Below are 7,703 nucleotides of genomic sequence, written 5' to 3'. Positions count from 1 at the left end.
ACACACCACATCTTCTTTATCTACTCATCTGTTGATGGACATTAGGATGCTTCCATATCTTGGCCATTGTAAATAATGCTGTGAACATTGGGATCCATATATATTTTCAAAACAGTGTTTTCATTATTTTTTTCCAGATATATACCTAGGAGTAGAATTGTTAGATCATATGGTAGTGCTATTTTTATTTTATTTATTTATTTATTGTTTTTTTGATTTCTGATCTTATTATTTGTTACTTTAGAACATCTCATTTTTGACTAGACTCAGACTTAAAGGTAGAAGCTCTCAGAGAGGACAGCCTCGACTCTTGGCAGTCTGTTCCTGGCATTTTTCTTTGGCCTCCTTCATTCTCTTGTCCAAAAGTTTAGTATATTCTGCAGGCTTTTCCTATTTTTCTTAGTACGCTGTTCCTTCAGAGCAATATGCCAACGTTTGTGTTGCAGAACACGTGGAGTAACAAGATGCTGAATCCTGGGTACTTTGGTCCTAGGTTTCTTACCTTCTTTGTTTATGGGCTTTCTCACAACATACTGGCAGACATAGTCTTCTTTAGAGAGATTGAAAAGCTTGAAGATTCTTCTAGCTCTTTTGGGCCCCTGATGATGAGGCACAGTAGTATCAGTGAGTCCAGGAATATCCTTCTCCCCTTTTTTTATGGTGACCCAGTTGAATACTGAGATTGGCATCCACAATGCAACCCTGTACAGATTTGCACTTTCTTTCTTCAGTCCTCCTTGGTCTGTAACAGGAATGCCCATGACTCAGTAGCAGGCGGACTTGGCCATGGATTCAGACACCTGCTTCCTGGTGAAACTTTGTTTGTCATTCCCAACACTGATTCAAACCACATAACCCTTCCATTCTTCACCCAGAACATCAGTAGCAACTCCTGTGGCCATACCATTCTCATAAAAGGTATGAACTTTTCATTCATCATCCACTTCAATGAGTTTCTGACAGCCAGTGGCTGGGAAAGAGATATTCACCTTCGTCCTGAAGCAGCTGATGGCCTCCAAGTCACCGCGAAGAAGAGTGGTAGTACTATTTTCAGTTTGAGGAATCTCCATACTGTTTTCCATAGCAGCAGCACCAATTTACATTCCCACCAACAATGTACAAGGGTTCCCTTTTCTCTACATCCTAGCCAACATTTATTTGTAGATTTTTGATGATAGCCATTCTGATAGGTGTGAGGTGATATCTCACTGTGGTTTTGATTTTCATTTCTCTGATGATTAATGATGTTAAGCATCTTTTCATATGCCTGTTGGCCATCTGTATGTCTTCTTTGGAAAAATATCTATTCAGGTCTTCTGCCGAATTTTAATTGTTATATATATATATATATATATATATATATATATATATATATATACATACACATACAGTTCTGTGAGCTGTTTATATGTTTTGGATATTGACCCCTTATCAATAATATCATTTGCAAATATTTTCTCCTATTCAGAAGGTTTTCTTTTCATTTTGTCAATGGTTTCTTTTGCTGTGTAAAAGCTTTTAAGTTTAATTAGGTCCCATTTATTTATTTTTGCTGTTATTTCTTTTGATTTAAAAAACATTGTTATGATTTATATTAATGAGTGTTCTGCCTATGTTCTCTTTTAGGAGTTTATGGTTTCAGGTCTTACATTTAAGTCTTTAATCCATTCTGAGCTTATTTTTTTATATGGTGTGAGGAAATGGCTTAATTCGTTTACATGTATCTGTTCAGTTTTTCCAGTATTACTTATTGAAGAGACTGTCTTTTCTTCATTATATATTCTTTTATTTTATTTATTTATTTTTGTCTGCATTGAGTCTTCATTGCTGTGCACAGGCTTTCTCTAGTTGTGGGAACTGGGGGCTACTTTTTGTTACAGTGCACGGGCTTCTCATTATGGTTGCTTCTCTTGCTGCAGAACATGGGCTCTAGGCACGTGGGCTTCAGTAGTTGTAGCACATGGGCTCAGTAGTTGTGGTACACAGGCTTAGTTGCCCTGTGGCATGTGGGATCTTCCTAGACCAGGGCTTGAACACGTGTCCCCTGCATTGGCAGGTGGATTCTTAACCACTGCACCAGGGAAGTCCCTCTCCATTGTATATTCTTGCCTCCTTTGTAGTAAATTAACTGACCATAAGTGCATGGGTTTATTTCTGGACTCTCTATTCAGTTCCCTCCATCTATGAGTCTGTTTTTGTGCCAGTACTATATTGTTTTGATTACTGTAGCTTTGTAGTATAGTCTTAAGTCAGGGAACTTGATACCTCCAGCTTTGTTCTTCTTCTTTCAAGATTACTTTGGCAATTCTGGGTCTTTTGTGGTTCCATATCAATTTTAAGATTATTTGCTCTAGTTCTGTGAAAAATGTCATGGATATATCGATAGGAATTTTGTTAAATCTGTAGATTGCTTTGGGTAGTATACACAGTTTAACAATATTAATGATTTTCTTAATTTATTTATCACCTAAGCACACACACACACACACACACACACATAGAAGTTTCACATATATGACATCATAGATATATGTAGGAGGTTTCTGAGAAGTTTCTTTTATTTTTTTCCTTTCCTTTTCTTATTCTCCAAAAATATTATCCTAAACCACACATACACTCAATAATAGACATAAGGCTATGTTTCATATTTATATATCATCATATACATATAGAAAATTATAAAATATACACATTTGTAACCACATGCTATCAGAAATGTGTTAAACTTTTTGGCACTCAATCATTATGTAAATACTTTAAAGTCATTTGACATAATTTTAATTGCTTCTTCTGAATGTTTTTATAAAGTATGCAAAATCAATTATGCCAAAACTTGTCTCAATTCACATTGTTGCGTTCTTTTGCCATTACAGTGTTCCAGCACACATGTATATCCATTAATGCTTCTATTTCATTTTTTTAAATCAAAGGAGCAGGTTTGATGAATAAAAGAGCAAATGCATCTCTAAATTTTGATATTGTGGTACAATTTGCATTTGCCTTAACAATGAATAAAAGCACCCTACATATACCTGTGAAAATCTGATGGTGGTGCAACAATTTAGCAACTTTACTAAATTTTAATTTCTCTACTTTGCAAATAGAGCAACCACTTGGTAGGTAACACCCATTGTTGTTGGTTTGCATTCTTGCCTTAAAGCACCAACTGGACTTTTAACTACTCTATTAGCCTTTGCTGGAAGGGTGGGGAGCAGGGAGAGAGAGAGACAGACAGAGACAGAGAGGGAGGGAGGGAGTTTAAGAAACTGGTTTATGCTATTGTGGAGTTCGGCAAGTCCAGAATCTGCAGTGTAGGCTAGCAGGCTGGGGACCTAGGGAAGAGTTGATGCAACAGTCTGAGTTGGAAGGAAGTATGCTAGCAGAATTCTCTTTTCTTCAGAGGAGGTCAGTCTTTTTCTATTAAGTACTTCAACTAATTAATGAGATCCATTCACATTATGAAGTATAATCTGCTCTACCCAGCATCCACAGATTTAAATCTTAATCTCATCTAAACAATACTTCACAGAAATATCTGGAATAATATTTGACCAACTATCTGAGTACAGTGGAGAGCCAGGTTGACAATGAAGTTTAACCACAACAACTATGTATATGATTTCATCTTCCTACACACAAGGAAACTGAGACCTAGTACTGTCAAAATGCTGTGTTAATTCAAAAACAGACATTTTACATTTAACTAATTTTGTAGCTGAAACCACTAGTTTTCCCCCAGAGTATTTTCTTCACTTCTTTCTGAGAAATAGAATCTTGGAATTATTTGGATACATGGCCATTTGGAATAAACACTGTATTTCCAAGACTTACTTGGAAATAGTTGTAGTCATGTGACTAAGATCTAGCCAAAGGAATGAAAGAATATCTATCAGCTGTCTTTTCCAAGAAGTATCTTTAATAAGAATGGGTGTGTTCTTCAGTTTTCTTTTATCACAAATGAATCTGGAGTAAATTAACATGCTAAGTATGGCAGACCAGGTAGATACTAGTAAACTGGCTTCCTTTATAAAAGCTTTAGACTGCTGTCATATTCAATTTGCTTGAGGAAGAAAGATGTTTCTATGTTGATTAAGATACTATTATATTAGGCTTTTTATTACTAACAGGTAAATAATACACTTGTTTTAGATAAACTCTGGTGGCTGATCACAATGTGCCTTTCTATGTTCTATAGAAATCTTTCTACTTAAATAGAATGGCCCACTAACTCATTCTCAAATAAAATTATTTTTCAATGATATTTTTTCCATGCTACCAATTATCTGGCATGACTTTCCAATTAATTATGAACATATTTCACTTCCATTAATTAAGGAAATATAAAATTTTAAGGTACATTTACAAATCGATGATCTACATGATATACTGACACATTGTGGGAGAGTCCTAGAAGTTTCTCAGTTATTTAGACAAAATATCAAATAGCTTAAGACGTTTATCACTTTTAAACAAGGATTTTTTTTTCTAATTCTGCTTAATCATGATTTTGTTTAAAAAAACAGTCAAAGCAGTAAAGTGAAAGCCGCTGTAATCCTTTTGTTCTAATAATATTACAGATTTTTGTAAACTCAGTGTTTTTATGATGCTGGAGTAATATATCTATTCAATTGTTCTTTCAAACATTCATTCATTTATACAGCTATTTATTCTATGAAATAATTAATAAGAATCTACTGAATATCAGCTCTGAGGATAAAAGTATACATAAGGCACATGGTCTGCTTTCAAGCTTCTGGTAATCTTTGAAGAAAAAAAGATATTTATCATGCCATGTATCAGATACATGAAAGGAATAGGTATAGGATATTAGTGTTGCTAACTTAATGTTGGTTTTAATAACTCTCTCTGTTGATGTCCTCCCATGAGAAGTAGAATCCTGGAGCTGTGAATATTGATTTCTCAATGCCTGGAGTTTTTTCTTCTTTAGAATTGCTGAGAAACTAAGAGAAGAATGGAGAGTCATTTGGACATAGGTTAATGGACATCTCTTTAACGTGGATCCACAGGGACTTTCAAAATTTCTCTGGTCATTATATGGCTAGCACCAATATCTCAGGAAGCTTGGCACTCATTTTTTTTCTTTAAACAACAGTTTTGTGGTAAGAATGAATCCCTAGTGGTGTAGAAAGTGTCAGTTGTTTGTATTCAAAAGAATACTCTTCTCAGACTGCAGTGGTAAATATTACTCTTTCTTTCTTAAGTAACTCATGTTGCCTGAGTCTAGGAAGAAATAACATAGACATGGTTTGTCAATATATCTCAGAAGAAAATATCACAGATGTGTCCCATCCTTTTCAAGTTCAACCTGTACCCCCACTGGATTTATCAATATTTCATGTTGATAAAAACAACCGGGGTGAGGATGAGATTTGATCAGATTTGATGAGTCTTAAAGGAGGAAATAGAACTTAGCAGTATCTGATAAAAGTGCTAAACGGCTGAAAATAACCATAAGATATTCTGGAACCTTTACAGTCACGCTTCTGCAGTTTTCATGATGTTATGGATGGTAAGGAGAGGTACATAAATGTGAATCATTTTACTCATTTGTTTAGGAAATGTAAAATGATTAATTTAGTCAAGTAAAGAAACTTTTCATTCCGTAAATGTAGATAGCCTTTGTCTTGAAGTTATGGATTATTGAGTAATTAGAAGAATCCACGGGCATTTATGTGTGAAAATTTTTTTTAATTTATAAAAAAATATCTCCAGACTTGGACAACAAAAACCCCTAGCTCAGAAGAGAAACAAAACAGAGTGCATAGCTGAAAGAATTCAAAAAGTCAGGGAGAATTGGAAAAAGACTTGACGAAGCAAATATTATACAGAGATGCAGGAGTAAAAGAAAAGGACATATTTAGACTTATGGCCTTAATATTTTCAAGTAGAGAGAAAGCAGAAAACCTTTCATCAGAAATCAAGATTATTGTCTGACTTACTTCACTTAGTATGATAATCTCTAGTTGCATCCATGTTGCTGCAAATGGCATTATTTCATTCCTTTTTATGTCTGAGTGATACTCCATTGTATATATGTACCACATCTTCATCCATTCATCTGTTGATGGACATTTAGGTTGCTTCCATATCTTGCTTCCAGTGCTGCTATGAACACTGGAGTGCATGTATCTTTTTGAATTACAGCTTTCATATTTTCCAGATATATGCCCAGGAGTAGGATTGCTGGATCATATGTTTATTTTCAGTTTTTTAAGGAACCTCCATACTGTTTTCCATAGTCACTGAACCAACAGTGACATTCCCACCAACAGTGTAGGAGGGTTCCCTTTTCTCCACACCCTCTCCAGCACTTATTATTTGTAGACATTTTGATGATGGCCATTCTGACCTGTGTGATGTAGTACCTCACTGTATCTTTTATTTGCACTTCTCTAATAATTAATGATGTTGAGCATCTTTTCATGTGCCTGTTGGCCATCTGTATGTCTTCTTAGAAGAAATGTCTACTTAGGACTTCTGTCTGATTTTTCTTTTGTGTGTGTGTGTGTGTGTGTGTGTGTGTGTGTGTGTGTGTGTTTAGGGTTTTTGTTATTGAGCTGTATAAGTTGTTTGTATATTTTGGAAATTAATTCCTTGTGGGTCACAGGCCACATCATTTGCAAATATTTTCTCCGACTCCATAGTTTGTCCTTTTGTTTTGTTTATGTTTTCCTTCCATGTGCAAAAGCTTTTAAGTTTAAATAGGTCTCATTTGTTTATTTTTGCTTTTGTTTTCATTAGTCTAGGAAACAGATCCCAAAAACAATATTGTTGTGATGTATGTCAAATAGTGTTCTGCCTATATTTTCCTCTAGGAATTTTATAGTATCTGGTCTTATATTTAGGTCTTTAATCCATTTTGAGTTTATTTTTGTATATGGTGTTACAGAATGTTTTAACTTCATTTTTTTACATGTAGTTGTCCAGTACCCAGTACCACTTATTGAAGCGACTGTATTTTCTCCCTTGCATATTTTTGCCTCCTTTGTCATAGATTAAGTCAGACTGAGAAAGACAAATATCATATGATATCACTTTTATGTGGAATCTTTAAAAATGATACAAATGAATTTACTTACAAAATAGAAATAGACTCACAGATATAGAAAACAAACATGATTACTAAAGGGAAAATGGTGTTGGGATAAATTAGGAATTGGGGATTAACAGAGTTACACTACTATATATAAAATAAATAACAAAGACCTACTGTATAGCACAGGGGACTACATTCAATATTTTGTAATAACCTATAATGGAAAAGAATGTGAAAACAATAAAAAATATAAATATAAATATATAAATTGATTCACTTTTCTGTACACCTGAAATATTATAAATCAACTATACATCAATTTAAAAAATAAATAAAATAAAGCAGCTATGGGTGACCATTCTTGATGCTCCTAGTCAAAAATTACAACATGACAATTACAGCCTGAATGTATAGATGACAACCAACTCTCTGACTTACTTCATCTAACATGAACTGCCATGTTGGTTTTGGTTTATGGAATCTAAACCTCTTCCTAAGGTTGATGCTATCTGACTCCAGTCCCCAGATCTGTCAAGTCCTGGACCTGGTCTCTAAGCCTGATGTTCTTTTAAACTAAAAATACTAGAGCTAATTATAAATTACCCTTGGTTTTCAGTTTTAAACATATCTCTTTTAATCATATGCT

The 7,703-nt window shown here is 34.4% G+C and overlaps 1 pseudogene across 1 annotated transcript; it reads right to left on the bottom strand.

Annotated features, from left to right (window-relative positions):
• Positions 1–250: 250 nt before the first annotated feature.
• On the bottom strand, positions 251–1,070 carry LOC307053808 (small ribosomal subunit protein eS6-like; annotated as a pseudogene). The gene has a single exon. The product of its transcript is annotated as a small ribosomal subunit protein eS6-like (transcript).
• Between the last annotated feature and the right edge of the window lie 6,633 nt (positions 1,071–7,703).

Source organism: Hyperoodon ampullatus, assembly GCF_949752795.1.
Source record: "Hyperoodon ampullatus genome assembly, chromosome: 5".
Lineage (NCBI taxonomy): Eukaryota > Metazoa > Chordata > Mammalia > Artiodactyla > Ziphiidae > Hyperoodon > Hyperoodon ampullatus.
This window is presented reverse-complemented; position numbering and strand designations above follow the sequence as displayed.